The sequence below is a fragment of the Oxyura jamaicensis genome, chromosome 23 (genome assembly GCF_011077185.1).
Source record: "Oxyura jamaicensis isolate SHBP4307 breed ruddy duck chromosome 23, BPBGC_Ojam_1.0, whole genome shotgun sequence".
NCBI lineage: Eukaryota > Metazoa > Chordata > Aves > Anseriformes > Anatidae > Oxyura > Oxyura jamaicensis.
In genome coordinates, this window is record NC_048915.1 from 5,032,193 (window position 1) to 5,058,101 (window position 25,909).

Consider the following 25,909-nt stretch of genomic DNA (forward strand, 5'->3'; position numbering starts at 1 on the left):
GAGACCCACACTTGCAGCAAACCAGGCTGCCTGAGCTCGGGAACCTTTGTGGGGTTGGAAGGGCCACGCATCCTGCTTCTGCCCCTGCTGGAGCTCAGGATCTCTGCAATTCATGCTGTTATGTCCAGCTTTGCACGAATCTGGATTAGGACATTTGGGTGATTTTTTGTAATGCTCTCCCCAGCAAACTCGCCAGCTTCTCACTGATTTCATTCTGAATTCCTGCGGTGCCTTCAGTCCCCGGCTGATTTAGTTCACAAGCTCCCCTCACGACAAACTGTGCCTTGCAGTGTTTGACTTCACTCACAGCAATCTTCCACGGGGACCCATGGTAAGCATCCCATTTTTCTCTCTGGCTCCCAAAGCCCCCGTGTAGCTTTCATCCCCCCTCTGCTGCCTGCTGCATTTCCCCGTAGGTGATGTCATCGAGGAAATTTTCAGCGTTCCCTTTGTCTCGAGGAAATATTTGTTGCTTGCTGGAGTACATCACAGGTGGCCAACACAGGAAAGCAGAGCAATGACCAGGTTTTGCTTACACTCATGGGATATTTCCGAGCACAGGGAATAACAGAGCCCCAGCTGGAACCCACTGCCAGAGCCCACGTCTGGAAGGGACAGAACTGATGAGTGATTTCTGGGATGTAATCAGTGTCCGGAGCAGGAAACCTAACAGCACTGTCACTCCCCAAATGACGCGTGCACCAGAACAAACTTGAACAGAAGGTGCCAAGTGATTTGCTGGATATTTTGCTCCTTCAGCTACTGGCCCAGCACTGTTTGAATTTTAATTTACCCAAGAAAGCTTCCCCTGGGATTTTCTGTTGTTTTTTTGCTTGTCAATTTCTGTAACGCACACCTCACTCCTAGCCTTTTCTTACAGCTCCTACATGCAACCACCGCTCGGGAAGAAATATTTCCATGCCTACAGATCCACCAAGGCGGCAGAGAGACGCAGGCACAGACAGGGAGGCAGATGGACGATCTGTGCGTTGGGGCCATGGGAAAGGCTGCCGGTGGGGCACCGATGGACAGGATGCCAGTACGAGAGCTCGGAGCAGAGAAGCCTGCCTGTGCTGCCAGGTTTGGAAGAGAAGGGCTCAAAAAGCCCAAACTCAGCACCAGAAACACGAGGCGAGTTCACCTCGTGGCATTTCAGAAGCCTTGTGCTGGCTGAGGCGAGCCCTCCGCCCAGCTCACAGCCCTGCAGAAAATTACAAAAAATAAAATAAAATCAGATCAACATGGCATTTTTACTGACAGAGGCTTCCAAAACCAATTTAAATTATTCTAGGAAAAATACATAAGTAAGAAGTTGTGACAAGAAAAATCTCAAAAATGTGCTTGTTATTGCTAAGAGCTTCCAGCTTTCGTCTGCTTCAAAAGAATAATCAGGTTTCCATTTTTTGGGGTATGCTACGAACTTGCTTAACTCATCGTAATCCTGAGTGGGTTTTCTGGGACTACGTGGGTAAGAAAAGGAGGTAAATAAGGTTGGACTACACATCGGTATGTGTCTGAAGTCAGGCACTTTGTGCTCAGAGCTGCCGTGGGAGTGGCAGTTAATCAAGTGATGGAGGTGCCCCTGCAGGTCCCTGCTCACTTGGCCGTGGCAACTTGGCTCAGCAGCTCCTTAGGGAGAGCTCTTTACTCAAAGCTTCACGAACACCGAGGTTGGGGGATTTGAAGTCAGCACTGATGACCTCAGAAAAGATGGCTGGCATGGTTTGACTGGAATAGAGACAAGGGACGAGCTGCGTTCGGAACAGGACATTTCACAGGGACGGAGCTTGCAGTAACAGGCAGTCCTCGTGTCTGCCTGCAACTGGAGATGTCGTGTGTGCACAGAGGGTATAAATATGCAGATCTGACCTGAAAAACAAAAATTGTCCTGAAAACTGTTCTATCATCTTCCATCCTCCTATACCTGCACTGGTTTTTGTAGCTACCTTGAAGATACCAGCTCTTCTCTCTGCCCTGTGTGCACCAGGGCTCCCCCGCGGAGGATCCCCTTGCAGCCCCGTGGCTGCCAGCCCCTGCAGCTTTCTGCCTGTCCCAAAGGTGAGCGGACGAAGGGAACGCTGGCACCCCTTGGAGCTGCTCTGACAGAGAGGAGCTTCCCCGGGGACAAAGCATTTTGTGACTCAGCTGCACGTTCGACCTCTCTCCCTGAGCTTCTCTAGCACTCAGATCAAGCAGTGGGGTATTTCCACAGAATACCCTAACCCACATTACTACATGCTCCATGGATTGCAGGTCGTTTTCCATTGGAAAAGAGAAGAGAGGCATACACAGAGGTGCTCAGTGAACCACAGGCCCAGCTGTAGTCCTGAAACGTGTCCTGACGTTAGGGTGATGAACGTGAATCCCCTCTGCTGCACCAACTGGGTCTGCAAAACCTCTGCAAGTCTTCAACCTCCGCAGGGCTGACGCCCTCAGCTCGAGACGTGCTCTTGGTGTTTACACTAAAACCTTGTCTCGAAGAGAAAAGTCTGATACTGGTCTGAGGTTGGCTTGGTCTTGCCCTTCATAGGCATTGAAGGTAACTTCACCCTGTTTGATTCTGCCTTTACAACACAATTATCAGCCCATGCTAATGAACTTCACCCCAAGCAGAGAGCCAGCATGGGGCTTCTTGGGCACAGTCAGGTCGCTCAGTTTTGTGCAGAGACCGTGAACAAAATTCATCCTTCTCTTCACTTCGCAGGTCAATTCCAGCGCTCTCAAATATGGATGAGAAATCCTTTTGCAAACATCAGTAAACATTTGCCTGCTCAATTAGACAACTCTGGAGTCATCCTCTTGCCCACAGGGGGGTGAAGTTTCTCGCAGTGACTAACAAATCGTTCACCTTGTTTTCTCAGTGCTTCGTGGCTGAATTAACAGCCCAAAGCATCCCCAGCCAAGCAATAGCCCAGGATTACGGGGGGAGGGATGTTTTTTCTGAAGTCCTCGGTCCACGTGTTGTCCTGCGATGCCTTGAAATTGCTAAGCGTTCGCTGTGAGCCAGAAGGAAATTAATTAACAAATAATTTACCCCCCACGGCCTCGTGCTGCAGCGCTGGCTGTCGAAGAGGTGCTCGCAGCAGCAAGCAGGGTGCACCAGCAGCTCACTGGCCTTTCCTGGCCCTGCACCCTCGGGCTGATCACGACGTGGGGCGAGGCTGGGAGAGACAACAGCAGCGAGACAAAGCTGACACCACTGAGAAACAACAGCTCAAAACCAACCCCGCGGCCCTTGCAGTGACGAGCTGTGTACATTTCAATCCGAGTGGCAGGCAGCCACATCTCTATTTTGCTCGGTGCATCTCCATACAGGCTGCTTCACTCGGACAGCAGGGAGAGATAAGCAATTAGAGCCCTAATCAATACCATCCACATCCCTCCCTGCTTCAAGCTACCTAATTGGCATCCCAGAGTCAAGTGGAAGGTGAAACCAGGTCTTTGAATGCGAAGGGAGGAAGAATCCCCACGTGCTGGATTTAACGAAGTACAAGCAAATCCCCAGACAGGATGTTCTGGTTCAAACCTAGGTTTTGTTCAATACAATAGATATGGGAGCGATAGGAGGGCGATGCAGGCCTGTGCTTCTGGTGAGGATAAAAACTTCTCATCTAATGCTGGCCAAACGTGCTACAGCTGAAGTACCTTCCCTCTCATGGACTCACACAAATACAGTTTTGCAGCAGTCTTGGGGATGCTTGTGGGCTCTAAACAGCCGGTCCCCCCCGCAGGCTGCGACCTTGGCCCTTCTAAAAGCACAGAGCACATCTGCCTGCGAGGATGCAGCTGGCTGCTGCCACCGGACACATCTGCTGGTCCGTCTGCGCCGTCACCACCAGGCTCCCCGGGTGCTACAGCTCCTCCGACAACCCAGCACGAGGTGCTGTCATGCCATGGTCACAGAAGGAGCTCCTCATATCCCCCCGATGCTCGCCTCCTCAAGTCCCCTCTCGCCCAACCCCAAATAGCCACGCTACCTCCTGACCTATTTTTTTTTCTAAGATAATCTGCCCATGAAACCAAAACCAAGTCTAGGAGGTTGTGACTTTGAGGTAATTAAGCAAATCTTAATAGTCCCTAAATGCCTAATTTAGTAAGAGCTCTCCTGCATTGAAACCACTGCCTGTAGAGGTCACGAGGATATTTTTCTTCTCTTGGGAGGAGGGATAGAAAAAAGAAGTTCAGCAACCACCTAAAAATTTCAGTTTTCTTTATATTCTCTCCAGGATTATTGTGGTTTCATACCAAAGACCTTTTATCAGGCCTGCATTTCTTCAATGAAGATGACCATTTTATTGAACAACTATTTCTCCTTACAGGAAAAAAAAAAAAAAAAAACAAAAAAAAAACGGCACAGAAAAGCCCAAGCTGACACAGCTATTTAAGATGTATTTCTGTAAAACATTTACATGCTAAGCCTGAAGTGTGTGCTCAAGTCCACTCCCGCTCCACGTTCACTGTCTATTACCAGCCCGCAAACTCAAGTGGAACATAACAGATGAGCCTGAAGATCTTAATGACTAACAGGTCAGATCCCTGTCCTCCCTACGCTGTATTTCCCCTGAAACTGAGGCCGGCTTGTTCCAGCTGAGGACACATCCTGCGCTTTCCTGCTGAAGCAGCACCGTGGAATGGTCTCCTCTGGCACCAGTGCTGTCCTGGGAGCAGTGGCAGGATGGCGATGCTGCATGCAGCAGTCATCTCTTGCTTTGCCCTTTCCCTCAACTTTAAGTGTTGTAGGTTTGAGCTCCGAGGGCTGAAATTGAGCAATGCTCTGTTATCCCTCCCCTGACTGTGCCACAGCCTCAGCTAGAGACAGCGCCGAGTGGGACCGTGTCAGGGTGCGGTGCCGTTATGTGCACAGATGCACTGCTCTGCCGAGCTTGTCACCACAGACTCCACCCGGGACATACGCAGTCAGAAATTACAGGCAAATAGGAAAAAACATCTTCATGTATTGAGTTGCTGGAGGGAGGCAGCTTCAGAGGGCCTGTGAGACCAAACGTCAGCAGCAGCCCCGGGGTAAGCACCGCGCTCAGCTCCTGCGCCGCAAAGAGCCCACGAGGGCTTCGCTCAGCTGGAGGAAGCATCGCGATACCTGGGGCTCCAGCGTGGCTACACAAACCCCTCCAGGACACGGGGGAACCAAAGATCATGAAGCTTACCAAGGGTAGCAGGCCTGGCAGAGCACGAGGTTTGCTGCTCATCGACTGAGAGCAGAGGGCGAGAGCCTCGGGCTGCTGGGAAGCGCTGCCTGGGATCGGGGAGCCGCTGGAGGAGCCGCCCCCATCAGCCTGCAAACTGTGTCTAAAACAATTAGTTAATGGGTTTATTTAGCAGAATATGGGAGGCAAGATGAGATTAAGCCAAGGCCTGTTATGGTGACACAGTGAGGTACTGGGAGAGCTGGCAAAAGAACCAAGTTTTCCAAATTCTTACGGCTCTTGTAAACTATAAACTGTAATCCCTGCTAAACAGGTGGTGCAAAACCTGACTCAGTCCTGCGACACTTTAAACGTTGGGAGAAATTATTTATCGTAGAGCTTATTGTACAGGCTGGCATGATTTATTTAAACATTTGCCAATAAACACCAGAATGGGAGGCTGTTTTTCCAGCATTCCCACAGTGGAGTACTAGAAGAAACAATAACAGGCCTTGTGATTGTTACTGTGGGACTTTTCCTGCCAATTATACTGAGTTATAAGTTCCAGTTATGGGACATAAAATAATTAATTTCATAAGGTCCAAGAAGAATTGCTTGCTCTGTATGAAGAATCTTCTTCCCCTGGCTTTTTATGCCAACACCACGTATAATGACTAGAGTTTAAAAAAAACAAACACACTATGCAGATTCCATGTAACAGCATTTCATTGCTTTTCCTGCTTGCTACAATCTCAGTAACAAATACAAAGACTCATCCCCAGGGTCACAGAAGCCAGGTGAATGGCTCCATCCTGTCCACAGCCCCAGGGCAGGAAAAGGAATCCCATTCAGAAGAGCTCAGCACGAAGGCGAGGCGCGTTTAGCAAAACCTTTTGGAAACTTGTCATATAAGCTTCAGCTTAATGAAAATAAAAATCAAATTAAAGATCTCCAAGTTCTTCCTTGGGATTTTTCTAGTGATGAGATTTAATTAAAAGCAAGCAAGCAAACAAAATCACACATCATTGTACAGACTAGAAGAATGAGCCAGAAACTGAATTGCAGTCAGGTCAATGTGCAAGGAGACTGGAAGAAAAAACGAGGAAAAAGAAGTAGAAACAGCATTGTCTGGACCTCTTCCAAGCAGGCAGAAAAGCATCTTTTGTTGTTCACCCACGCATGGGTCACTGGTATCTGACACATCTAAGGATAAAGGTGGATTTCTGAGATCCCCTGGTAGACGGGAACAGGGTGCCCTGGTGAGGTTCCATTTTTCTCATGTCCTGAGAGCATCCTCTGCAAGCCTGGTCAGAAAAGCGCACGGTACCCCTTTGGGCTGGAGCAGTCTCCTCCTGTCCCATCTGATGGAGCACAGCCAGTGTTTCCACTCAGGAGGGAGGAATTTCAACCCCAGCATAGGCCTGTGCAGTTAAAGGCAGTGTCAGACAGTACGTGTACAAGCAGGAGGAAACGAATTTGCCCCATTCCCCAATTCTTGAATGATTTTTTTTTTTTTTGTGCACTGGAAACACATTTTCTATATACTTAGGTGCTGTAAAAACAACTACAGAAACAAATAAAATAACCCCCCAGACCCCATCTGAATACTTTCAGCCCTCCATAAAGATCTGAAATTTGTAGATGAAGGATTAGATTACGTTTTGGATCCAAATGAGGTTGCATTTGCTACTAAAGCCAAAAAATAAGCTCTTATTCCAAAACCACAGGATAAACAGAAGCCTTTCTATCATCATGGAGCATTCTTCAGTTTGATGTTCCTTTCAGAGCACAGTCCCTCTCATGCATAAATGCCATGGTAGGATAAGGATTCAGGAGTGGCGGGTTAATGTAATAATGTTCTGCAAAATGAGAAAAATAATCAAATAAACCCTGAAATGGAAATGCTGGCATTCATTCCCAACAGTGCAGTGTCAAAAAGGAGATTGTAATTACCTCTAAGCCTCACAACAGCAAATGCACTTTCCCAGGGGAGCCTTACCTCCAGAAATTAAAAATATCCTAATTTACAAGCATTGGCTCCATTAAGCCCCATAGAACTACTGCCACAATCCTGTAAATTTTAAAGCCCTATAATCCCCCACATAGACCTCGCAGCACTTGTGTGTGGTCTCTCCAGCTGATTAGAAGTAAGAGCTCTGTATTTAAGTGCAATTCTTCCACTCTAAGCCCAAGCGGGGTATGATAAGCAGGAATGACAGATGACTGTAGATACTATGTGAGCCCTCAATTGGGGGATCTTGAAGCATATTTCAGCCATTACAGAAAACAAGATGATAATCCCCTTTACGGCAGACACCCACAAACCTGCCTGAGCATGAAAGCAGAGATCCCATTTTCCATGGACAGAGTCTCAGCTCTGACTACTGAAAGTACCAGATGAGTCCGGAATCCTTTTGGGCACGAGGCCGACACTATGCCCATGGGTCTATATACTGGTTTTGGTGGGGAGGCTTCCCAGTAACTCTACTCACATCCTGCAGCTGCCCTGTAGTGCTCAGCAGCCCCAAGAATTCGCATTTTCCTTCTTTTAAAAGAAAATATAAGGAGTAGATTTAGTTACTTTATCACTTGCCATTAAGACCAGGGCCAAAAAATCCCTGCATCCAAGAAGCCCCTGCACAACACCTCTGTCTCTTGCTCTTGCCCCAGGAAGAAGCCAGTTGTCCCACGCTGTCCCCAAAGCAGCAAGTTTAAAAGCCGAAGAAGAGGCACAGACTCTGGGGAGGGGACCTGCCCCCCTCACAGCACTACCCTCTGAGAGGAGCCCCTTGGGCAGGAGCAGGTTAAGGTCCCTCTGTGGGATCTTCTAACCAGCAGCGAAGATCTCCAGGTAGCTTAGCTGACTGAGATGATGCTATTCTCCCAAGAAGCCGTTTGATGAATATTTTACTTTGCTGCCATCCAAGGGGAGCTGCTTGGGTTTACCTCCAGGTTCCAGAAGATCAGGCAGGATTTGCACGTCATCCTGTGGCTCTTCCTTCTCTTTTGACTCAATGCCAAGCACAGCCACAGCACCGATACATCAGCATTTACAAAGGCTTTTTGCCAGCTCCTTTAATGAATGTGCCAGGGTGCATTTCCAGGCTTGTGACTCCTCTCCAGTCCCTGGGGTTTCCGAGGGGCTGGCCGGTGGCTATGATCTCCTTGGTGTGCACTCATTTAACTGCCAAATCTTACGCTGCTCTTTTAATTGCAAAATAACAAATGCACATTAAGAGTTTGAGTCATCTGTTAGTCAGCTTCCTGCTGCACACCCAGGGCGCAGGGAGGACTGAGACTCAAGGCAGCCTCAACCCCTGCAGAGTTTACTTAATTTAAAGGAAGGGGGCACAATCCATCAGCAATCAATAACACAAAAAGAGACAACAACTATCTACCTCTGCCTCTGGAAGCCACCACATGAAAACGCAACAGTGCCAGGCAGCCGATGGCAGCAGCAGGACCCGGTGGAATCCCTCCTGTCAGTGCTGGGCCAGCAGCCGTTGTGGGTATCTCGATCCAATTACACAAGTTGTGAGATGAGTGAACAGAATGGAGAAGCCCTGAATGGGGAGCAGGAAAGGAAAGCGAGATTTTGGTGTAAGAGTCGCTAGAGGAGGAGGATGCGGAGCAGAAGGGTCTCACTACTGGGAACAAGTTGAAAACAGTTAGAGGAACGGCGCTGAGACAAGGGCACACAGCACAGGCTTCATTATCGGCACTGATTTGACATGGAAAGTATTTAGCTATGATTGCAGCAGGTGTCGGAACAAACCCCTTCAATTAGATCAAGGCCTTGAGAGACTCTACAGAGAGGATGATAAAATCAGGCGAGCTGTTTTGTGCCAGATCCGTCTGAATCTGGCTCTGCTGGGCCTCAAGCTCTGGCAGATCTCAGCTCATCCGACTTGTTTTGTGCTTTATTCAAAGACATACTCCCTCCTATTGCTTTACTTCTTCACCACAGAATTGCTAACATTTAGAAAACAACCAGCTGTAGCAAAACTTCTGCTTCCTCAGCTTCCTACTTATTACTGCTTCTTTAAGTCTTCAGGCATTTGACAAATAAAAATACTGCTTTTTCCACAGAGCTCTGTGTCCTACACCCACCAACAAACTAAAATAGCCATTTTCTTATATTAAAACAAAAGTTTAATCAAATAGCTTTTTTTCTAGATGCCCGCTCACACTCTGCAGTATGAAATTAATTCCAGAGAGAGTTTAGCTGAACTCCAAGGCCTGACAAACTTTTCATTCTCTAATCATTTTTCACAGGAATGGAAAACAAAATACATAAAATAGACAAATGGAAATATCACTAATCCCATCATGGCTGCAGAGGAAAGAGTAATAAAGAGAAATATGACGGAGCGGAATTTTTCTGCAATGACTCTGCTCGAGTTCTTTATCTCCTGAGGCGCACGGACCACTGCCTCACCTGGGGAGGGCCAACTGCAGCAGTGCAGCCCCTGCTTCTGCGAGCCAAAGCTCTGCTGCTGACTTTCAGGGGCTTTGACTGCCCCTTACGTCTTGGATTTAAGAAGCAGAACAACAGAAAGTAGGGAGAAATGGTGGAAGCTGTCAGGACTACTCTGAATACATGAAGATTTGTGCGTTTAATTATAAGAAGGTTTTTTGTTAATATTAGGAAGATAATTGCCAACTTTGATGGCAATGAAAAGCTTTAGCAGCATTAAAAGGCACCGCACTGAACGTTAGCGCTCGCTTAGCAGCACAGATCTTGTGTTAGATGCTTACATGCCATTTAAAGAATGCGTAGTAGTACTGGACTTAAACATATGCTTAACTGTAAGCAACATGCTGAAATGCTTTGATGAATTGAAGCTCTGCAGAAAGAATATCATCTATCCTTTCCTGACGGAGATTCATTAAAACGTTATCGATTCAGCTGCAACCACAAACGGCCGATAAATCAGCCCCTTGATTATGCTGTGCTCCATCTCCACTGCGAGGAGACTGGATTTCGTCGCTGCAGTCTGTGGCCAGCAGACCAACTGCACTGCACGGAACCGGGGGAAGAAAAAAAGATCATAAAGCGACTTTTATAAGACACCCAATCCCCTCAACAAACTTCTCATAGCCACCAATTGCAGCTCTGTGTGTGTCGTGTTCTTCTCTCTGCAGCCCCTCCTCGTTCCAGCCCCCAGACATCACCTACCAGATCAACCAGACCTTTATCTACGGGTTTGGAAAGTGCTTGCTATCTTTCTTTGGGGAATGTTTGAAACCTCTGAAATAAAAGTCTTTTATTTTCTAGGTCTTTCTCATTTAAGAATATTTGTTCCAGCAGTTAGAAAATGAATGTTTCACCTGTTGCAAGAGGAAAAAACTAGTAACACTTGCTCTGGAAAGTAGCTAGAAGTCTCCCATGAGTCCAAATGATTTATTCCCTTTGTGGTCCCTCAGACTCCTCTTCTATTAAAAAATGGGTGAAGTTTAGCCCTCTGAAAATAAATTGCTGACAACTTTCTCCTATGATGTATATCTCCAGAGGTTTTGTTGGCAACTGATAGTTGCTGCTCTGCACATCTGTACTAAATACTGTCTGCTGGCCATAAATCCTCCCTGCTCCCTCGAGTCATGTATGCCTCTCGTCCCATATATATTCCAAATGGAAATGAAAGCCAGCTGGAGAGCCGGGGGGGAGAGGGGAATTAACCAGGCAGACAGCCATTTCACAGTCAGCAACACAAACCCAGCACTCCACTAAACCTTCAGCTACTGAGGAATGCTAAGCAGAGAGACAGCACGAGCTTATTGATGATTTGGGATGACCATCAGAAAGCCCCAAAATTAAAATCACTTTAATTACAGCTTCACACGTGCAGGTTAAACCTCCTCCAGATGTCACCGTCATCTCACTTCATCCCCTCTGCCCTCACCCTTCATGACTGCAGGTAAAAGAAAAGTTATTTTCGATGCAAAAGGAAGGGAAGAAAAATCAGCAAAACCACCAGCAAGCAAAACCTCTAAATTCCAGGCTCAGAAAGCTCAAAACTCCTTTTGTTCTTTTGAGGAGGGCAGGAAAAGAAGAAATGTATGAAAAATGGAACAAGGAATGGGTATTTATATCTGCAAGGCCAAGGCAAAGGAACAGCTACTCGATAGCAGCTTCCCTGCCACCAGCCTGGGCGATCTCAATTAGAAAGATGAAAGCAGGGCATGATCTAACCAGCTCTGTTCATGCAGATTAGGGATCTTGCTCCTCTCATCCGAGATGCGGTATTTGGCAAGCACAATCCTTGTTAGCTTGATGGGAATCTCATGAGCTTGAAAGAAACCTGGGGTCTAGGGGCCTTTGGCATCTGGAAGTGGGAAGAGCATCCATCACATCTATAGATTTTTAGCTAACCCACAACCATCATTTCAATTTTCTTTCTTGTTAACAGTCCATACTTCTGCAGATAAAAGAGAAACCAGCAAGGTGCACATCAGAACGCCCGACACTTCTGATGGCCGTTTTTTACACGAGCAGCCTGAGTTACCAGTTCTGACCATCCTGTCCCACCTCTGGGAGGGCTGGCAGCTTTGCTGCAGTCACCCACTTCAGAAGGAACGCATCGTTCTCACTTAACTGCTGAAAAGTCAGCACTAACTTACTCGTCCACCGTGCTATGATTCTTTCCCAACGGTTTAGACACCAAAACTCAACGCAACTGTGAGCCACGGCTCAGGGAAGCATCGCCCGTCCTGCAGATGCAAACCAAGAATAAAAAGTTTCCACCTCTGAGTTTATTTCAAGGAAAATATTTTGCTCTCACGTAGAGTCATTCTTCCAGAAAGCAGACACAATGAGGACATGAAACAGCAGGGAAGGAGAGTTATTTAGAGTATAGCAGGAATAATAACATTAAAACAAATAATGGAAAACTTAAACAGACTATTAGGGAGAGTATCTACCATGGAACCTGCGCTGAGCTCAGCCACTCTTGGATCTGGAAAACACTCCCCAACGTGGCAGCTTGTCCTGCCCTAAAACTTGTCAAGACTGCCCAGCTTCCTCTACATGCAGAGTTCATCTCCCCATTTTTGTTTTTAAGTGAATGGCTCCTTGCTTTCTTACCTGCAAGCTCTGAAACGTTTTCCAGAAATAGTTGCCCCAGGAATATAAAACAAAGACATTTGTGCAGAAAGAATGACAAGGATTAAGGTTTGTTTTTATGTTTCCTTCCTCTCAGGTAATTTTTATGCCAAGAAAAGATGCAGATACATAAGGAGAGGAATATGACTTCACAATAAAACAATAGATAGAATCAAGCCATTTTAGAAGCAATAGCAATTTTAGAAAGACAAAAACAACTTAAAATATAAATAGTTATAGCATGAGAACATACCAAGGAAGCATATGGTACAGTCTATTTTACTAATTAGCTTCCAGACCCAGTTGTGGAAATTTGAGGTGATAAACAGCATTTTCCTTGTAGCATCCAAAGTGTTTGAAAAACTGTAAGAAAGGTGAGTAACTGCAGAAGAATATTCTTAAGGAGATCCGAAGTTACTGTCTATATTTCAGTACAGTGTAATTTTTATTTCTTTAAGTACTGAGAAGTAATAGCCTACATCACATATGAAGGGTTAGAATTTATCTCCTTCTAATTTGAACTAGCAGTTTTAGCGTGTGGTTTTTGTTTTTGTTTTTTTTTAGTTCTCTTCTGCCTATACGTTGCCTGGTGATGTTCCCAGATATGTGCTTTCCTGTCGGATAGGCAGGAATTTGGGAGGTCCACAGGCATCCTGTCATCCACAGACAGGCCCCTCTTTCTAACCATCTATATCTGGATGCACCCAGCACATTTCATAAGCTGTGTGATCAGCTTGCAAGTATTCATCAATCTTCACCTCCTGTTTTGCAGAACAGATAAAACAAAACGTTGCTAGGCCCATTTATATCTGGAATCACAGATGGTATGTGACTTAGCAGGAGAGCTAGCAACCGAACCAAGTCTCCCAAACATCCATTATTTAAAGAGGGTAAAGGATACGTGGTGTCAAAGTGCTCTCTCCCAGATTCACTGCTGTGCCTGCCACATAAGCTTTGCAGAGGCAAGAGGGAGCAGAATTGTTCCCAACTGTTCATTTCCAGTGCAGAGGCACAGAGATCTCCACGGTTTTAGTGCTTCCCTATAGAACTTCCTGCAATTTTTCAAGAATAATCAAAACAGCACTTTCAGGGCAAAATGCTGCAGTTCTGCATTATAAAGAATTTATTTCATTTTCTATTGGAATATGCAGGATAAAAGGAACTGTTTTGACATTGGCACAGACAGGCGTTTTGAATAACTTGGAAACAAATAACCGGTTTCTTTCCTGTAGATCGCGAAACACTGAGGGGAGAAATGAAATGCCGGGAGAAGAAAAACCAAATCTCAAGACTCTTTGTAAGAATGGTGCTTTTGTCCTCCGTGCAGCTCTAGCATTAAGCTATCTCCAGCTCCTTCTGGCTGGAAAGTGCTCAGCAATGCTCACAGCACACATCACAGCAGCCTCAGTGCTCAGAGCACGAGAGGGAAATGGCCTTGGATCCCTGTGAAACCAGGTGCTTCAGGCAATTTATTGCATTTCAAGGAGATGAAACTAACAACAAAAAAAATCAATGAGTTTAATTTGAAAAATGGTCACAAGTCATAAATCCCATGGTGCGTCACAGAAGTTGGGCTCAAAGACTCCACTCTCTGTCCAGGTGCCTGGGTGTTGGGCTCCTCTAATTTCAAACACATTTCAAAGAAAACCAGAGCAAAAAAAAGGCTGGTGTCAGTATGCAGCACCCTGCTTTTGGTGTGCTTAAGACGAAGAGAAGCAGATGGGCCATGAGTACCATCTCCCCTCCCTCTGGAGCCCATCCTGCAGCAGCATGTCCCCTGCAGGGGATGCTGCTTTGCCCAGCTGAGCCGCTACCAGAGACATTGCTAACAGACCTCCTCTCCACTGCAGCTCTCAGCCCACACTGTTCTGCATTACCTTGCTCAAAGACATTCATTCCCTGCAGCAATATCCCCCAGACCAACAGGAACATCTGCCAAAATATTTCAGCAGCCCTTCCAACAAGCATTCATGAGCCATTCTGGTACAAATGCACACACCTGGACCCGTTCCTGTTTTACTTTTTTTTCCCAACCAGATACAAAATACTGAACAGCTGTATTTTATGGGGTTTAAGCTCTGTTGGTAGGACTGGATTTATTCTAGTGCACTGCAGCAGGACCACGGTTATGTTTCTCAATCCACTTTAAAAAGAGACTAGAAAACTGCCCAGGTGCCACTGGGCAAATTCCCCGGTCTGCAGGCAGAACACCCTTCTTTATTAACTACCTGCAATGAGTACAAGGTTAAATCCTGCTGCTTTTCTCGCTGCATCTCCCCCAGGTGCTCCTGCAGTGCAGATTAAGGGGGGAGGCACAGCTTGTTTATGGCCACCCAGCCAGGGCGCTGTGCTCGCACCATCAGGGGACCCAAGAGGACCACAGAGGGTCAACAGGGAGAAAATCACCTCTCAAGTTTAACCAAAAAAAAATTACACATTGCAACTACGGAGCAAGAGGAATAAAATCGCAGATGGAAGCACGGGATCAAAGGGGCTGTGCTGCAGGCTGCTGGTTCCAGCGAGCGCAGTGGCAGGAGGGGTCACTCAGCACCTTTAGTCTGGGTAGGAGGGACCTGTAACTTGTGAAAGCACAGCAGCCCTCCTAACACGGAGCAACTGCCTGCTCAGTATTTGGATGAGACATCTCAAAAGCCCCCACTTTGAAGATACCTGGGGAAAGGAAACACCAACGTGGTTGTCGGAGCAGCTCAGCTTTATTCTTTCCGATGTTGTTGCAGCAGCAGAAATTGCAAGATCTGTTCAAGAGCCACATTTAATCATGCAGAAAACGCAAAAACCTTCAATAGTACTGATGGAGCTGTATGCAATATCTGGTCCCACAAAAACGCCTTCTCCAGCACTAAAGCAATGCCTCTTGCACCAGAGCACTGCCACTGAACTGACCAGGAGCGGATCACACCACCAAGGTGGCTGGCCTTGCTTCTGGCAGCCCCCGAGCCTCCCACCTCAATTCCTAGCTGCCTTTGTTGTACTCGATCACGTTCAGGATGCGGCCATTCCAGCAAGGCCACCGACCACTTTCCTTCTCGGACAGGTTGCTAAACTCTCAACAGCGACCTTATTAAAAGCTGCCTAGAGGTTATTGCAGGGCAATGCAGCTCCCTCGGGCACGGAAAGGAAGAGCACCGCTGTGCAGAGAGACGTGGGTGCTCTGCACCGACATCAACCGCAGGCGTGCTGAGCTTGAAACTGCTTGGTTTAGGCTGAGCTTGGCTCGCCAACAGGAGCAAATAGCGCCCAACAGGCACAGCCTAAAGACCCCTGAGAAGCTGGGAGGGCAGCCCTCCTGCACCCCTCAGCACAGCCACAGGCTGCAAACCACGGCCAGAAGCGTACAGCACGGGTCAGGGGACAGGGTGGCGAGTGCCAGGGACGGGGGTGGTGGGAGCTGTCATCGCTGTGACCTTTGGTCTTGGCACCCGCTGCGCCCCCCAGCCCCTCTCACCCCTCCAGGAGCCCAGTCCGACCTCTTACCCCCAGCCAGGAGGACAGCGGGTCTGTTTATAGCAGAACTGATTGCTCCTGTCGTTGCATCCCCCTCTTCCCCATTACATCACGTCTAGGGCTTGATTTCAATCACAGACCTATTTCCATACAGCCCTAGCTATTTTTAGGGCTAAGCAAGTAAGCGGCTCATAAATAGCTTCTCGATTCCTAACAGCTTATATTGCTGTTATTCGCCCTACTTCTCTCCTCTGAAACTTCTCTATGTCCCCGGTGTCAACGTGGCACGCTGCCGCTTGCCCCGAAGTGTTCTGCAGCAACGCGAGCCTCGCTCGAGCGGAAGGGATGGAGAAGAAGCAGGTTGCTGCCAATTGCCTCTGCAAACAATCCAGCGGTACTTAGGCATGCATATTAGGGGTGCTGCGCGACAACTTAATTTCACACTGGTCATGATTAGGCCTGGTAGGAAAATTGATTTCTCTCACTCCACTGCCCACATTCCAGTTCAGAACAAAACACCAAAACTTTTCACAAAAGCCAATTTTAAAGAGAGATTAATTTCAATTGATAGTGTTTTCTTTCTTTCTTTTTTTTTTTTTAAGCTAATCAAAAGCTTCCTTCTAATTAAAACTGTATGCAAACAGAAGAGTGCAAAAAGGTAACTGCTGTCCTCTCTTTATGCTTCCCACTTGGATGGATTTACATTGCTCAGCTCAGGAGAGGCTGCAGAGGATGTGCTGCTCAATAAAGGGGTGTAGAATAATCTCCTGCAGGGTTATGAACTGCGAGCAGCACGAAGCAGGGGTGAGAGAAGGAGGGAGCTGTGTAATTACTGTTGGGCAGCCCTCACAAGTATGAATCAAAGGCACAAGATGGTATTAGGCTTGGCCGAGAGCCAGCGCCTTTGACTCAGGCTCACGCTGCACAGGTTCGTTTTCAAGTGGCTGAGGCTCAGGGCAGCCACGTTTCACCTGCTGGGCTCCAGTTTCCCACTTGGAAAACAGGGACAGCAACATCTCCGTACCAACACGGGGAGGAAAACTGCCCCAGCTGATGCGTGGCACCCGGGGGAAGCTCTCCTGCCCCAGGCTGGACCACCTTGAGCCATCAGCCCGCTCAAATCCAGCACCGAGCCGAGCATCCCCCATAACAATTCCCTCAACACCCCACGGGCCTGCTGCAGCCGTATATAGCCCTGCTACCGAGCTCAGTGATCACACTGCTTATTTGGAAGTCAACCCTGCTTAAAGAAATCCAGCTCGAATCCAGCTTGACCCCCAAAGAGGGTGAGAAGAGATCTGGCTTCCTCAACCCCGAGGCCTTTGGGGTACTTTGAAAGCTTTAAACATTGCAAAATAGAACACGGAGCAGCCAGGCCAGGAGGAAAACTTTGTTAATAACGGTGACAGTAATAAAACTGAGGAATGAATTTGCTGCTTTGCACTACATGCTTGATTTGAGTTAATCTTGTTTGCTTTCCGAGTGTTTTTCAGGTATTCAATAAGTGAAACGTGAAAGCAGCGACAGGTTCGTGGGGGCCCGGCGGGGAAATCCTGGGCTGTCAACGAAACACTCCCCGCTGCCAGAACAGCCCGTGCAGACTGCATCGGGCTCCTTCCACCTCTCGGGGGGCTTTTTGTGCTGGGGCTGGCAGAGGGCTTCCCCTGGGGGGGTGCAGCCCCCAAGCTGGGGAGGGTTTGGGGTGGGCTGCAGCTTTCCCCTGCTACAATGCTGCACCAGGAACCCGCACCAGAGCACAGCCTCAGGACCCCTCAGCTGCCCCAGTCAGACTGACACCATTTCACAACCCATACCTAACGTGTGGCCATGCAGAGCAGAGGAAAAAGTCAGGGCCGTGACACCTACAGCATCACTGTTAGGGCTGTGTGATGTACGCACAATTGCTATTATGTCTAATCTAAGCTCCCTGTCCCAGAAAAAGGTTATCAACAGCTTCCCAGGTGACCTTATTTGTATATTTATTCTTAAATATACAGCACTCTCCTTGAGAGGTGGCAAGAGACATTTTATTTGGCATCCTCCTTCAGCTGAGAAGGATTGCTCTATAGTTTGCAACTTACTGTAGATGTTTGCTTGTCAGCAGAGGCTACAAACCTATTTTAATTAAAGCGGAGCTAGGGACTGACAGCTGAACTGTGCTGCTTTAAAAAGAAGTGCTGAAAAGAGCCTGGAATGGGTTTTAAGTTTCTACAATAGCCCCATGTTTTATATCAAAGGGAAATAGGAACATCCTTCAATTGCATTTTGCACAGTTACCAAAGGACAATGGACTAAAAGGCAGAAGGTTTAGCACTTTGTGTTAGCTCTCTTGCAGTGTTTGTTTTATCAGCAAGATGCTGAAGGCTCCTTACACTCGTGTCACGTCTTCCAGAAGCACTCCCTCCTCCCCAGCTCTCAGAACTGCAGTGCAAGAGGGTGGAAAAAAGAAAACTGTTTCAATTTGATGTGCCTGCATTAGATTTGGGCATTTTGATTTGGACACTCTCTGCTGCAAGACCCACCGCCCAGGAGCACAGTCAGCATCCCAGCAGCAGAAACCAGACCTCGGACTAAAGCTGGCTCCACGTGTGTTAGTTTAGCCACAGCTGCTTCTACAAAAGCATCTTGCAAGAGCTCTCCAAGTACAATCTAATTGAAACATAAAAACACCCTTCAGATTTTTTTATAGCATATACAAATATTGTTTCTCCTTCTGGAACATTTGAACATTCAGAACGAGAGCGTGGATCAATAATTCTTCTATTAGATAATTGAAGCCTGCTCCTTGATTTACACTAATGCACTCGTTAAGCAATAAGTAACTGGGCTGTGGGCAGGTCTGCAGGGCCGAAGCAGGAATTTGATGAATGGGCTGTGGGAAGGTGAGGACCCAGCTCCAGCCCCGCTACGCTCACCCACCGACCCCTGCCTGGGGCGTGCCATCACAGCGAGAGCCTCGCTGTCAATACGCCATTGAACAAGCCCCGGTATCACTCCTGACTTTAAAGGATCGTTCTCTCTGCTCGGATTAATTGCAGCTCTTCAGACTCCTGCCAGTGACAGCAGCGGTTCAGAGCAGGGCCCTTCAGGCAGCCCAGCCCCTGGGCACATCGGCCGCTGTGCAGCTTCCCCTCTTGCTGGCACCCGCTGCCGCGCAATCCCGTACGATGGGCAGGCCCCTTGTCCAGCAGTGACACTTTGGTGCCGTGGTCACACAGCTCAAGGTCCCCACCCAAAGCCCGAGGCAGAAACACGGCCCCGTGCCGTGGTGGTGCAAAGGGGAGCCTGGGGGAGGCGTCGCACCGACGTGACACAACCCCTGCGTGCTGCCAAGTCCCAGCGCTAAGCCAAACAACTTGGTTCATCAAAGATAAACACTCCAACATCGATTTGATGTAAATTAATCTGTGAATGCCAGGTTCACTGAGTCTCATGCTGCTGCCTTGCCATCGACAGAGGCACTGCAGCGCCGGCAGTGCAGGTGTAGCTGCTCAGCCCTCGCTCAGCTCCTGCCCAAGGGGGAGAGCTTGGTGGAGTTTCCCTTCACCAATAAATCATTCTTGGCTCAAAGCATATTGAGAAGTTCAGCTCAATTGTACTTTCTTGAGACTTAAACCCTCGTCAGTGGTGCGAGAAGCCAGCCAGCCTTCAGCCTGCTTCTGTTCCAGCACAGGCACAATTAATTCCCATCAGAGGGGAAGCAGCAGGATCCATCCTGTACCCACCGGTGTGCTAGGCAGGCAAGGAGCAAACACCTCAAGTGCCATTTTCGGTTGGAACTGCCTGGTAAGTCATACAAAGGTCCTTAGGAGAAGTCACAAACACAGGACTTTTGCTCGCTAGAAGAGGCGGCTGGAAACCCGGTGCTCCCAGCTTTGCCTCATTTGCCCACAACAGGAAAGGAAACCTGGCAGCCCGGCTCACCGCAGCAGAGAGGCCTGAATGATTCACTGGCAGCAAGCAAAAGACCTTCAAAGGATCAGCCCGAGAGGCTCTGGCAAGCGCATCTGCATAAACAAGGTTGCTAAGATCAGCTCCAAAGAGCCACTTGAGCCGTGTGGTTTCACCCAGGCCTTCCCTTTTCCTTGTTTACCCAGCAGTTCGCCTGCAATCAAATTGGATAATGGAGTAAATCCCTTCAATTACACTTGTTAGAGCAGAGGACCGGTGACCTGCAGAGCACAGCTCACCCCTCTGCCCGAGAGCACAGCCTCCCTCTCCTCCAGAGGAAGGCACGCCAATCACACCCAGCGCCGCCGCGCGCAGCAATATAATGAGCACGGGCCAGCAGCTGGGGGAGAGGGAGGACAGCGACATTATTTTACTGCCCTCTGACTAATGATGTGCTAACATGCTCAAGCACTAAGGTGAAGCTGCCAAGCAGTCATGGGAAGCGTAATTAATCCCTTGCTTATTAAAGTCGGTGGCATGTTACAGTGATGCTAGCAGCGCTCCGTGAGCAGCGCCGGTGTGTGTCATGCTCCCACCACAGCCCCTCGCTGCAGCACACCCCAGAGAGAAGGCACTGAAGGGTTTAACTCACAAGCTGTGGTCTTTTATAAAATCCAGATGGGTTTGAGACACATGGCAGTGATGTCCAAGATGATCAGCTGAGGGCCCATCCGTTCCACCATCCGAAGGAGTTGCACAGCACGAGCAGACCCCCTGCCCACTCCAGCACCCACAACATGGACCCCTGCTTCCCAAAGCATGCAGCAAACAGCCCCCAGTCTCCCATCCTGGTGTTTTATTGTCTTTCAGCAAAGTCACCAAGCACCTTTCCTTACCCTGCTCGCCTCACCTCCAGCCTGCCCAGCCGCACAGCAATGCCCCAGGAAGGGCTGCCCTACGCACCCCGGGGGGCCCCAGCCCCAGCTGCCCTGGGGGCTGAGAAGAGGGCAAATCTCCCCAGCACGAGGGAACTGAGAGATTGCACCAGCTTAGATTGCTTTCAGCTAATGCCAAAGCCCAGCTGGACACATTTATTTCAGTCTAGTTCAACTGATTTGGCATATTCTTAAGCCTAATTGTGCAAAAACAATTTTTAAAGAAATTTTGCTTGTGCTTCAGTGCCCAGCTACTGTGAGTACACAGGGCCAGGGGAGATCTCTACATGATTTGCTTCACACCAGCTGCAAGTAAACACATCACCATTTTCTCTAGTTCGGATCAGAAGTCAGGATGAGTCCCCACATCCACAGAAACCGGTGGGAAGCCCCCAGCTGGCAGCGCAGGCTTCACATCTCCACAAGGCAAAGAGGGAGGTTACCACAAAAATTAAAAAATGAGAGAGCAGGAAGAGCTGTGGTTTACTTCATGAAGGCACGGATCCTCGAGCATGACACATGCATTTTAATGAAGGAATCTGCAAGCACGAATAAGCTGCTCTGGGCAGTAACCAAGCGGCTGGCAACAGGAACCGTCCCACCAAGGCACAGTGACGGCATCGCATGGCCAGCCTCAGCCTGCCTGCGGGCGTCCCTGCGCCCGGGTGCGTGCTCTGTTAGAAAGGAGGCTGCAGGAGGGGGTGGAAGGCAACAGAGTCCTTCCCCCTTAATGAGGATGCATCAATATTAATTGCTCCCAATATTAACCAGGGCCTGAGCTGGAACGTGTCGAGGTGCTGCTCTGAAATGAGCTGGCATGGAAGCAACATGGACATGGTGCCCTGTGCACGGGGCCCCTGGGACACAGCCACCTGCTCAGCGCTGCTCCCTTCTCCTCCCCAGAGCACAACCAGGAGCTGGTGGGAGCAGGGAGCACAGGCATTGTTCCTGCAGCTGCAGGTCCTGGGCATTAAAAGGCCTCTCCTGCAAACCCTGCAGGGATCAGCACCTTCCTGCTGCCCTGGGCTGGAACCGCAGCCCCACCTTCCCCTCACATGGCCAGTGGTTTTACCCTGGAGGTCTTTAAACATGGCCAGCTCTTTCTGTTCAGCCTTGGTGATGGCTTCTTGCCATCCACGTGGATTCAAAGCCTCTGAACCCCAGGGCCAGTTTCTCTGAGCCTGAGAGGAGGCAGCTTGCACATCAGCTGCTCTAAGCTCGCTGAAGGCTAAATGAACTCCAGTTACATCTCACCTTAACAGCTCCTGCAGAGCTTTGCAAGGATGCAGAACAGCTGGGAAAGGAAAACATCCTGCTGCTGCCCTTATTCCACATCTCTGTGCTTTACAGAGCTACTGGAGAAACCACAAACGCAGCTTTGTGCCAGGCACAGCTCCGCTGCCTGCTCTACTTTCCCTTTGCACCAGCCCAATTGGATGAGTTTCCACAAATTCCCCCAGGCACCCAACGTGCAGACAGAATTTGGTTGGTCTCCCTTTTCTTCAGACATCCCCTGTGTGTCCTTTCCACTTTGCTGGATTAGCTCCTGAAGTGTTACATGCTGGAGTTACTCATAAAATGGACAAGGGGTATAAGAGTGTAACATGAAATTGCTCTTACCTACTGCACGCAACGATAAATCAGGTGGCGGTGCTGCTGACTCTGGGAAAATCCACCTCCAGAAAGTCCTCACTAAGCGTCCTAACGCATTCAGGGAAAGCTGCTGGGGAGGGAGGAAGAGGAGACGGGGGGACAGGAAGGGCTGCCTGATTTCAGACATCTTGCAGAGCACCTGTTCTCAGCTTGTTTGCTAATCCCGTGACCGATCGTTGAACCAAACCTTGCTTCCTGGACACAGAGGCAAGAAATGGAGAAAAGAAAAAACAGAAGAGGGCAACACATCAACAATAAATAGGACATCAATTAAACAAGAGGGCTCTCACCTGCACAAGCAGCTAAAGGAAGAGCCATCAATTCTTCCACCTGACAGCATGCCCTCCATTAGCACATGCCTGGCTTATTGTGATCCCCAGGGAGAAAACCTCAGCAAGAAAAGGACGGGTTTCCTGATGTGGTCACAGTGTGTCTTTTATTTTTTTTTAATTTGGAGAAAGAGAAAACTGTGACCACAGTTTGAAATTGTGTTTGATGAGAAAAATCCAAGGGATGACAGCAGCAGTTAGCAGGCCAGGTCTCAAGTCTCTATCCCTGCCTCATCTTGTCTGGCTGAGAGAAACTCGCACAGACCATCTGGAAAGTTAGCAACTTTCCAGGATTTCCAAGCACCCAGCACTTGCAGTATTTTTACCCTCTTTTTTATTAAAAGAGAGAAACCGTGACTTTCTTAAAAGGAGGTGAATCACCAAGTGACCTTGTGGATCTGTCCCCTTAGCCTTAGGCCTTTACGGTTCCATGCATGCAGTGCTCTAGCAGGCTGCTGCTGAGCTGCCCTTGCAAGACCCACGGGTGCGTATCACCAAAAGATGGGTGTTCCATGTGCCAGGCAGTTACAGCTCCCTGCCCTGGAGCTCCCTCCCCTACCTGCTCCAGCTGAGCCCAAATTCATTCATCTTTGAGCAGGGGCTTGCAGAGCTTCTGCAAGAGAGACTGACAGAGTGCAAATGAAGAATAAGTGCCTGGCTGCAGACAGACCTTTGCTGGAAGATGTTGCAGCGGCTGTTGCCAGACTCCAATCTTAGCTACTGTGTGACCTTCACTCTGGACCATAAAGCGCTTAGGGGCAAGACTCTCTCTCTCTACATGTCTACAGCAAGTACCACAGCATGTGTCATCTCATTCCCAGCACGCCGCTGTATTAATAGTGAATTGACAGATAGATGCATAGTTAGTATGCACGGATTTAAATGGTATTCCTGGGCTAGTTCCAAAACTCAGGTGGTGATTTCTGGACACTGGATACATTATCTACTGCAGAGCAAAAATTATAGTGATCAAGAAGAAAGGAGCATTATCATCCTTCCATCATTTCCCTTCTGAAAAAAAACTCAACAGGTCAGCTGCTTCTAAGCCCGCCCTGATCAATCATTGCAAATGCTAAAAGCATTTAGAAGACATTCTCCTTTGAGCCATTTGTCAAGTGGAATTTGGCACTTTTTAGTCCTTTTATTAGTTCTGCTTGTGAGAGAAATTCACTTGAAGCCAATGCTTAATGCAGTGAGAGAGCAGTACATATTTCTGTGGCAGAGATACCCATTATTCGGCTGTGCGTGGAGATGTGAAGGGGATTTAACAAAGCCCTGGGCTGGAAGGGAGAGGATGCCCTGTGCCTCGACCTGCTGTCCTGTGTGCACATCCCTTTAAATCTGCACTTCAGCCTCAGCCTGGCGCAACTCCTAGAAAATGTATTGGAAGTGAAAAACTCAAGTGTGGTTGTGAGGTGAGGGGAGACTCGGGGAGCCCAGCATGCCTGCCTTCGAGCTGGACCTGCTGCTTAATCAAACAGGCAGGAGTACACCTGGGTGGAGGGAGACGATGCAGGGGCACTGCCTAATGATGAGCTCCATGCGGTGGGGCAGCGCCAGCAGAGATAGAGTCTTGTTATGTTGAATGCTGCACACGAGGATGGAAGATTCTTGGGCACCTCGCTGGCTTTTCAGCTGGGTTCCGCCACAGGCAGGCTGCCCGCCTCTGCCACGGCTGCTTTCACACAGCGGCGAGCACATCCCATCCCCTCACGTGGGATCAGCTGTACCTAAAGCGCCTCTAATATGCTTTAAGCCTGGGGAACTAAGGCACAAAGGGATTAAGAGAACTACCCAGAAATCACATGGAGGAGGATGTGTTAAAGATAGGAACTGAACTTTTATCCCCTAAAAACCTGCCTGGATCAGTGCTTAGTGGCTTGTGTCAAGCCTTTGCTGGTTGCACAGCCGCTGCTTTGGGGGCTGATACTTTCCACTCCCCCGCACTTATAGTGCCTGGCACAGAGGAGTACCAGTGCTGCTGCAAAGCTGGCACTTTATATAACCCCCAAAATCAGTACCATTGGACAAAAACTGGGAGAGGAGGAATACCAGTCGGACATGACCTGCCTGGGACTCCTCTGCTCCCTTCCTCTCATTATTTTCCAGCAAGGCCACTTGTTCTCTCTCTCACTTGTCAGGATCAGATGACATTTGAGTTGTGCAGACCAGACCTGCCAGGGCAAGACACATGTCTGCGGTCGCTTTGGGCAACCAGCTGCCAAGGCCTTTAACTGCTCTCTTTTGATGTCCCTACAAAGTCGACCTTTCTGCCTCTGTGGCGATTGGTGTCTTGCTACCCACAGCACTTCGCCTCCCAGAGATTTGTGCATGAGCGTGGGTTGCTCTCACCTTAGCCAGGCTCTCCTCTCTCAAGGAAAGGGCCAGCTAAGGATCTGGCCCACAATATCTATTTCTGACCTAATAGAAGAGAGAAGGTTGACCTCACACACACGGGCTGCAGCTCCTGGTGCCACTTTCTCCCAAGTAGCACCTCCTCAGGTGACAGACTGACTGGGTCCCGTGGGGCTACATCCACATGAACCACACTGCAAAGATCAGCTCCCTGGCTCCGGTCCAGAACAGCACTTGAACAGGAGTTAACATCAAACACATCCTAGCTGCCATCAGTCACAGAATTCATAGTTCGTATGTGAGCCACTTGCCCCGTGTCCTGAAGTACCAGACCGGAGCTCTCGCCGCCGCAGGACCGGGATGTCCGTATCACAGGGATTCACAGCCACAGGCACTTCGGGCCTGGTTTTAACCTGCTCTGCACATTGCACAAGAATGTATATCAGTACATAAATCAGAAAGAAACACTCAAAAATAAACTCTCATTTAATTTTCACAGAAGTGTTTCATATTCATTTTGCAGCAGTATAAAAGACTATGCAAGACGTAAGAGGGAGGAACTTTTGTGTGTGTCCTTAGGGGACAGATCCCAGATCATTTAACCAAATGGATCTTGGCACATTATCTTGACTGGGAGTGAGACCAGGTGACATCTGTGTTGAAAAAAAAGTCACGTACCTCATAACCCAAGAGAGAGGTGAATGTTCAAATGAAGGAGACAAACGTACAAGGTTTGGGAACTGTAGGCAGGCAGGTCTGGCCAGCAGGCACGCACACAACACACAGGGCAGTCAGCACCGTGCGGTGACGGAGGAGTTGTCAGCATTCAAACCATTTTGAAAGCAAAGCCCTTCTAAATAGCACACGGGATGCAGCGGGATCCCAGCTCAGCTGTTCTCCCCTCCCTGAGCCCTCGCTGAAACTCAGCGCTGTGACCACTCATGGCTCAGCTCACCTCCTGCCCCGAGCTGAGATCACAGCACAGTTAATCCCTTGTTGCGACCAGTGAAACATTTCCCTTCTGCGCAGCTCCAG

General features: G+C 48.7%; 1 long non-coding RNA gene across 6 annotated transcripts in view; it reads right to left on the bottom strand.

The window, feature by feature from the left end:
* Positions 1-232: 232 nt before the first annotated feature.
* LOC118177558 overlaps positions 233-25,909 on the bottom strand; it is a 27,472-nt gene continuing 1,795 nt past the window's right edge. The window contains exons 3-4 of one of the 6 annotated variants that reach the window (XR_004755852.1): positions 7,539-7,689; positions 6,666-7,003 (exon numbers count right to left, since the gene is read on the bottom strand). This is a non-coding gene — a long non-coding RNA (uncharacterized LOC118177558). Of the gene's footprint in view, positions 606-6,665; positions 7,004-7,538; positions 7,690-11,964; positions 13,299-13,348; positions 13,690-19,005; positions 19,817-25,909 lie in introns of those variants that run through there. The other 5 variants (XR_004755850.1, XR_004755853.1, XR_004755849.1 and 2 more) reach the window with 5 other exon arrangements.